The sequence below is a fragment of the Myotis yumanensis genome, unplaced genomic scaffold (genome assembly GCF_028538775.1).
Source record: "Myotis yumanensis isolate MYYU_CA2020_CCGP unplaced genomic scaffold, mMyoYum1.0.hap1 SCAF_1, whole genome shotgun sequence".
Taxonomy (NCBI): domain Eukaryota; kingdom Metazoa; phylum Chordata; class Mammalia; order Chiroptera; family Vespertilionidae; genus Myotis; species Myotis yumanensis.
This window is the reverse complement of record NW_027223752.1, coordinates 100,849,818-100,857,630: the sequence shown is the minus strand read 5'-3', so window position 1 is coordinate 100,857,630 and position 7,813 is coordinate 100,849,818.

The following is a 7,813-nucleotide window of genomic DNA, read 5'->3' as shown; positions in this document are numbered from 1 at the left end:
CCAGGGGAGCTGTTACCACTCCTAGACCCAAAGCGGGAAGGGAGAGGGCAGCTACAGGAACCCAGAAGGATTGCTGTGTAGTGAGGTTTCCTGGAGGAGCCCTGGAACCTGCTGACATGGTCCACAGGGCAGCTCCTGGTCAGAGAGCAGAGGGCAAGGTGGTGGAGGGTGGATTTGGAGGAGCCAAAGGAAGACAACAGGCACATAGCCATCTTCCTTTAAAAACTATGAAAAAAAGGTAATTTGAAGGGGGTGGAGGATGCATGGGAAAAAAAAACTATGAAAAAAGGGAAAATATCTAAAATAATATATACCATATGGTTATTTCTGAGAGTTGGGATAATAGAGGTTTCAAATTTCTTTCTCTTGCTTATGTGTATTTGCTAGTTTTTATATAATAAATACATATTTCTTTAAGTTTTAAAAGTTATGGTCATTTGAGAAATGGAAAGAAGTCAGGTAATGCCTGGAAATATGAGAGACAAGGATTAAGGTAGAGGTTACTGATCAGCTGAAGGATATGGAAAAGGGAACAGTTAATGAGTTGAGAGGGGGGACCTTAAATCTGAGGCTCTTGTTGAACATTAAAAACAGATTTGATAGAGAAAGGTTGTTGTTGTTTTTTTACGAAGTAGTGCTGACATAATTGACTATCCATCTGGACCCCCCACTTCAAATTATATGCACAAATAAGTCTTAGATGTATTAAGTATCAAAATATAAGCATTAAAACACTAAGAGAAAATTTAGAAGAATATCTGTGTAACTTCTGAGTTGGCCAAAAAGAAAAGATCAACATAATTGAATACATAAAAATTAGACACATATAAAGGGAGAAAAAGCATTAACAAAGTCATAAGACAATATACTGTGAAGTACATTAGATAGAGTGATAGTACTTACACCTATTATACAAAGGGCTAGCCTAACTGGGAAAGAGAGAGAGAGAGAGAGAGAGAGAGAGAGAGAGAGAGAGAAATAACTCAATAAATGCTGAGATGTTTAAACAAATATCACCTCACTCCTTTGTGACCTGAACTCTGAACAAATTGAGATATTTGACCGAGAGTAAGGCAGATGGGAGCCAAAACCACGTTCAGTATTAAATAGAGGCTGGGATGGAAAACACATTCTAGTGTGAGAGAAAATGTCCTCCTAACACTGAGTATGAGAAGTAGACAATGTGTCCCCTGTGAGAGCAGCGCAGCCATAGAGCAGCCCCTCCCCACAGGAAAGCGAGAAGATGAGCTGAGCAGGACCCACTAAAGTTTCTCCATTTCACCATCAGACAGGTCACACGGCCTCTGCCAGGGTAGAGCAGGTGAAGGGGAGGAGAGTCCTCACGTGGACTGACCATCAGGAGAGGGAGGGTGTACTTTGGGTAACAACTGACAGGAAAACCAAGCAGAGGATGTGAACAAGAAATTGACATCAAATGAGAGGAAGATGACAAGGGAAGGGGAGGAGTTAGAAGGGGAGAAAAGAGGAGAAACCCCTCTCCTGTGTGTGTTTGTGGGTGGAGACCTTGTAGAAGATCCCTTACATGGGAAGATGGAAAGCCAGGAGAGGGAGGGTGCTCACTTTTTCTTAATAGATTTATGTGCTGTATCATTTGTTATGTGGAGCATCTGTAATTTCTTAAAAAACCCATAGTGAAAAAGCCATAGTTTTTTTTTCTAGAAAAAAAAGAGGGAGTGTTAATACTACCCAATGCAAATGCCATGCAGAGATTAAGAAAGAAGAATTGAACCTTGACTTTTCTATTGGACCATGGAGGTTCTAAGAGACATCAAGAGGGAATTGGGGGCATGGTTGTGGCCCCTAATCTAGTGTTGGTGAGATGAGGGGATGTCGTTTATGAATTGTGAATCCTTTGAAAAAAAAAAAAAGATACCCACTAAGAAGGGCTCCTGGTGGTAAACTGGGCTCAAATAAAATAAATAAATAAATAAATAAATAATAAAATAATACAATACAATACAATAATAAATAAATAAATAAAATGAAATAAATAAAATAATATAAATAAAATAAAATAAAAGAAAGAAAGAAAGGAAGAAAGAAAAACAGAAAAGAGCCTAACAGCCATTTTTTTTTGCATTGGGGCCTCTCACACAAACTTTACTTCATGGAGAAGCCTGCACAGTGTTTCTGCCATCTGAGCCAGCCCTTATAAAGGAGTTCCTGGACCATATTTCAACCAATAGCACTGAGGCTTTCCCCACCCAATTGGAGCTATGCAGCTCCAGCCAATCAGAGTGGCTCTCTTCTGATCAATCAGAACAGTGCTTTTTAGACCAATCAAACTGTGCAGATTTAAAGTCCTTATGTGCATGTGGAAGAACAAATCAGGAACCAAGGGTGGGGGCTCCTGTCCATATAAAGCCACTTCCCCTTTCAACTGAAATATGCATCTCCCTGGCTGAGCTGAAACACCAAAAGATGTCTCACCAGAGAAGAGCTGAGAAGACCAGCACAGCACAAAGCAAGCTGGCATGGAGCAGAGCTGTCTAGCCAGAGAGGGGCTTAGACCCAGGGCCACCTGGCCCCAGAGCTGTTCTACAGCTATGCTGTTTTCACAGCTGTGCTGTATCACAATTGAGCTGTTTTGCACTAAATCAGTGGTTCTCAACCTTGGCTGCACATTAGAATCACCTGGGAATCTTTTTAAAATCCTGATTTCTGGGCCTCATCCTCCGGAAATTCTGTTTCTTTGTTATGGGGTGGGGCCACAACATTAGTAACAAAGAAACAGAATTTCTGGAGGATGAGGCCCAGGAATCAGGATTTTAAAACGATTCTCAGGTGATTCTAATGTGCAGCCAAGGTTGAGAACCACTGCACTAAATAAAGTTTCCTTCTTCACTACACCACAAATCAGGGGTTTCTTTTGGCATTGACTTGGTGTCAACAACTATTGGTTTACAGAATGAATATGACACTTTTAAAAAAATGGGCTATAGAAAAGGAAAGATGCCATGGTAGCTGGAGAGAAACAAGAGGTTATGAACAGATTTTGTTTTATTATATCAGAGATGTGAGCATACTTATATGCAGCGGAGAAGGCGACAACACAGAGGGCAAGAGAAGATACTCCATGAGCTAAGACAGATGAGACAGGCAGAGGGAAATCTTGACCTCTAAAATAGGCGGGAAGGAAGTAAGGTGAGTGCAGTTGCAGGTAAGAAGGGAAACATGCAGGTAAGATGGGAAAACAGTTACTGGTCAGACAGATGGCAAGGGCACCTCCGGGTGGGGCGGTGTGGGAAATCTGAGAGAGTTACATTTTCAGAATAGTAGTCGACAATACGGTTGAAATGGGACACCAGCAATTTGGGAGTACCAGCCATAAGATTAGCACATATTAATCTAAGTTTAGTGGTTTGCATGGCAAGTGTATAAAAAATTTAAGAGAGTTGCGGGAGTGAGATATCCTTAGAAAAAAACATGGTTCAATTAGAATACATTCTGGATGGAAAAAAACAAAACAAAACACCACTTAATATATAGAGCACCCTACACTATTGCAATAACTGCCTATATATTGTCTACCACTGGCCCCCATTAAGGTATAAAGAATCATCTCCATCCTCTGTCTCTGAGAGTAAGGACTATGTAGCATAGGGTAAATATTTGGCAAACAACTGTCCACTGAATAACTAAGGAAAAAAGGATTGAGAGAATAGATCACTTAATGAGATAGAAAAGGAAGTATAGTAGGATTCAGTTTAATTAGATTCAAAACATATGGGCATCTCTTCTCTACCCTAGGCGCCAGGCATTCAACAGCACACAAGCAGATGCAGCCCAGACCCTACAGAGCCTGGGGGAGGCAGACTGTGAAGGACATGGAGGCTGTGATCAGAACTGAGCCTTGAGACTATGGAATTTAAGATGTGGAGGTGGGGCTGCTTTAGGTGACAACTCTGTCCAACTATCTTAATGTCAGAATTGCCCAAGCCCGATGGGGAAAGGAAGAAGTTTTAAGGCTGAGGTTATGGCTGGGGGAAGAGTACAATGTTTGTGGGATTGTAAATTGGTGCAGCCACTATGGAAAACAGTATGGAGGCTCCTCAAAAAATTAACAATTCAATTACCATATGATCCAGCAATTCCACTTCTGGATATTTATTCAAAGTAAAAAACATGAATTCAAAGAGATATATGCAGCCCAATGTTCACCGCAGCATTATTTACAATAGCCAAGATATGAAAGCCAGTTAAGTGTCCATCAATAGATGAATGAAGAAGGTGTGGTACACAGATACAGAGTGGGCAAAAATAGATTTACAGTTGTGAGTATGCAAAGCACGGAGTTTATTCTTGTGTTATTATTTATTTATCAATTATTATATTACTAGAGGCCTGGTGCATGAAAATCATGCACTCAGAGGTAGGAAAAGTCCCTCAGCCCAGCCAGCACCCTCTCACAGTCTGGGAGCCCTCGGGGGATGTCCGACTGCCAGCTTAGGAGTGGGCCTTAGCCGGCAGTTGGGCATTCTTAGTGTTGCCATGGAAGCAGGAGAGGCTTCTGCTACTGCCGCTGCACTCACCAGCCATGAGGCCGGCTCAGGGCTTCTGGCTGAGTGGTGCTCCCCCATGGGAGCGCACTGGCCACCAGGGGCAGCTCCTGCATTGAGCGTCTGCCCCCTGGTGGTAAGTGTGCATCATAGCAACTGTTGTTCCGTCGTTCAGTCAATTTGCATATTAGCCTTTTATTATATAGGATTGTATAATGTATTGTATTAACTATAAACCTACTCTTGCCTACCCCTTTATGTATATACAATGGAATATTACTCAGGTATAAAAAGAATGAAATCTTGCCATTTGCAAAAACCTGGATAGATCTGGAGGTAATATGCTAAGTGAAATAAGTCAGACCGAGAAAGACTTATATTATATTAGAGGCCCAGTGCATGGATTCATGCACGGTGGGGTCCCTCAGCTTGGCCTGCAGGGATTGGGCCAACACTGGCTCTCCGACATCCCACGAGGGGTCCTGGATTGCAAGAGGGTGGTTCTCAGGTGATGCACCCTAGAATCGGGCTCCCTCCTCTCTGGTTCCGGGTGCGTCACCCCAGAACTACAGCTACCAAGTCATCTCAGCTTGGCAGCTCTTGCGTTGAGCGTCTGCCCTCTGGTGGTCAGTGTGCGTCATAGCTACTGGTCAGATGGTCAAACGGTCAGATGGTCGCTTAGGCATATATATATATATATATATATATATATATATATATATATATATATATATATATATATATATTAGAGGCCCAGTGCACAAATTCGTGCATGGGTGAGGTCCCTGGGCCCGGCCAGCAATCAGGGCTGATTGGGGCTGGCTGACCAGGAGGTTGGCTGTGGGAGCGCATTGACCACCAGGGGACAGCTCCTGTGTTGAGCATCTGCTTCCTGGTGGTCAGTGCATATCATAGCGACTGGCCAACCGGTCATTTGGTCACTTAGGCTTTTATATATATAGAAGAAGATAGCTTTAAAAAGTTATTCACGCCCTGGCTCAGTTGGTTGGAGCATCCTCCTGTATACCAAAATGTAGCAGGTTTGATTCCCAGTCAGGGCTGGTGTGGAGGCAACCGATAGATGTTTCTGTCTTTCTCCCTCTCTCTAAAATCAATTTTTAAAGAAAAGAGAAAAAAAAGTTATCTAATGTTTGTATAATAAAAACACAGATATAAACATAATAATCACTTATAAATTATAATGAAAACATATGCCATCACAATAGAAAATGAAAAATCTCCAGATATAAATATATCAAGAAGCAGGAAGGAAAAAGCTAATTAGGGACATAAAATAAGAATTAAATAGAGAGACATAACATGTACAGTGGGGTCTTGACTTACGAGTGTCCCGACTAACAAGTTTTTCAAGATACAAGCCGTCTCTTGGCCGATTTTTTGCTTTGAGTTGTGAGAAATTCGGGTTACGAGCCAGCTTCAGATACGCCACCGCTAGTTGGCGCAGCAAACATCACAGTGAATGCCACAACATCAGCCCAGCATCACGTGTCATTGTAATTGTGAAAATTGATTTGATATACGAGTAATTTGAGTTACGAGCTCCGTCACGGAACGAATTAAACTTGTAAGTCAAGGCCCCACTGTATCTGTAAACACTGATTCAAGATTTTTATACTCTGCTAAAACTCTCAACCTAATTAAAATTCACCTCAAATAATTTCAAGGTAAACATTGCCAGGAGAACACTTAAAAGAATAAGAAGGAGAAACTTTGGGTGTCTAATGGATATGAACATATCTACATATATAAAGAGCCAGGGTCCATAGACCAAAGGCTCGACCAAACACTGGAAGTCAGTGCTGGGTTGCCATGGTGACCCAGCACTGACTGCAGCTGGTGCTGGTGCAGGGACCTAGCACTGACTGCTGAGGAGGCTGCAGATAAGGCCTGGAGAGAGGCCTGCAGAGAGAGAGAGGCAGGGTCTGATCCACAGCCTCTGTGGCAGCTGTTGATCAGCTGTTGCCTCTCTTTCTCTCCAGGCTTCCCCAGAAGCCCCTCCTCTGTTTCTCTCTGGTCTTTGCAGGAGCTGCTAATCAGCCCCACTCTTTGATCAGGCCCAGAGATAGTCCTAGAGATGCTGATTGGCATAGAAACTGACCAATCAGAAACAAATCTGGGAGAAGTGCCAGGAGCCAATGGCTGCCTAGGAGGCGAAGCTTTTGACAGTGACTGGCATCGAAACCGACCAGTCAGAACCAAATCTGGGAGAAATGCCAGGAGCCAATGGCTGCCTAGGAGGCAGAGCTTTTCACGGTGACTGGCATCGAAACCGACCAATCAGAAACTAATCTGGGTGAACTGCGAAGACAGAACCTAAGGTGGGGGCAGAGGAGAGGTTTGAAGGGCAACAGCTGTTTGGTGTAAGGTGTAAGAATTCGGTTCAATTTTTTAATGACCGCTTTGGCAGTATAGTGCACATGGCCAGCTATCAGTCCAGATATAGGGATTATGTGTTTTTGTCTGCCAAGAGCATCTCCTCCTGCTGAAAAAGGCCCCCCCCATTTAAGCAATCCTATCCTATATAATCTATCTATACTAATAAAAGGGTAATATGCTAATTAGACCAGGTCGACCGGCCATATTTCGGATGTCTGACTTCCTTCTGGACAAAGCCATGGTGGTGGGGGCTGAGGCAGAAGCCATTAGGGGTGATAAGGCCGGCAAGAGAGGGCAGTTGGGGGTGAAATCAGGCCGGCAGGGGAGGGCAGTTGGGGGCGAGATCCAACCAGCAGGGGAAGGCAGTTGGGGGCAATCAGGCCAGCAGGGGAGCCGTTAGGCATCAATCAGGCTGGCAGGGGAATGGTTAAGGGGTGATTAGGCTGGCAGGCAGAAGTGGGTACGGGCAATCAGGCAGGCAGGCAAGTGAGTGGTTGGGATCCAGCAGTCCCAGATTGTGAGAGGGATGTCTGACTGCCGGTTTAGGCCCGATAACACAGGGATTGCGCCTAAATCGGCAGTATGTCATCCCCTAAGGGGTCCCAGATTGGAGAGGGTGCAGGCTGGACTGAGGGACACCCCCCCCCCAGGGCACGAATTTCATGCACCAGGCCTCTAGTCTACACTAATAAAAGAGAAACATGGTAATTGGCGTACGACCACTACCCTTCCCATTGGCTAATAGGCGTATCCTTATGCAAATTAACTGTCAGCCAAGATGGCGGCCGGCAGCCATGCACTGAAGCGAACAGGGAGGCTTGCTTCCTCCAGGAACTGCAGACTCCAACGTTCCCCGCCTCACTTGCCGGCCTCTCAACTGCAACTCTAAGCAACTA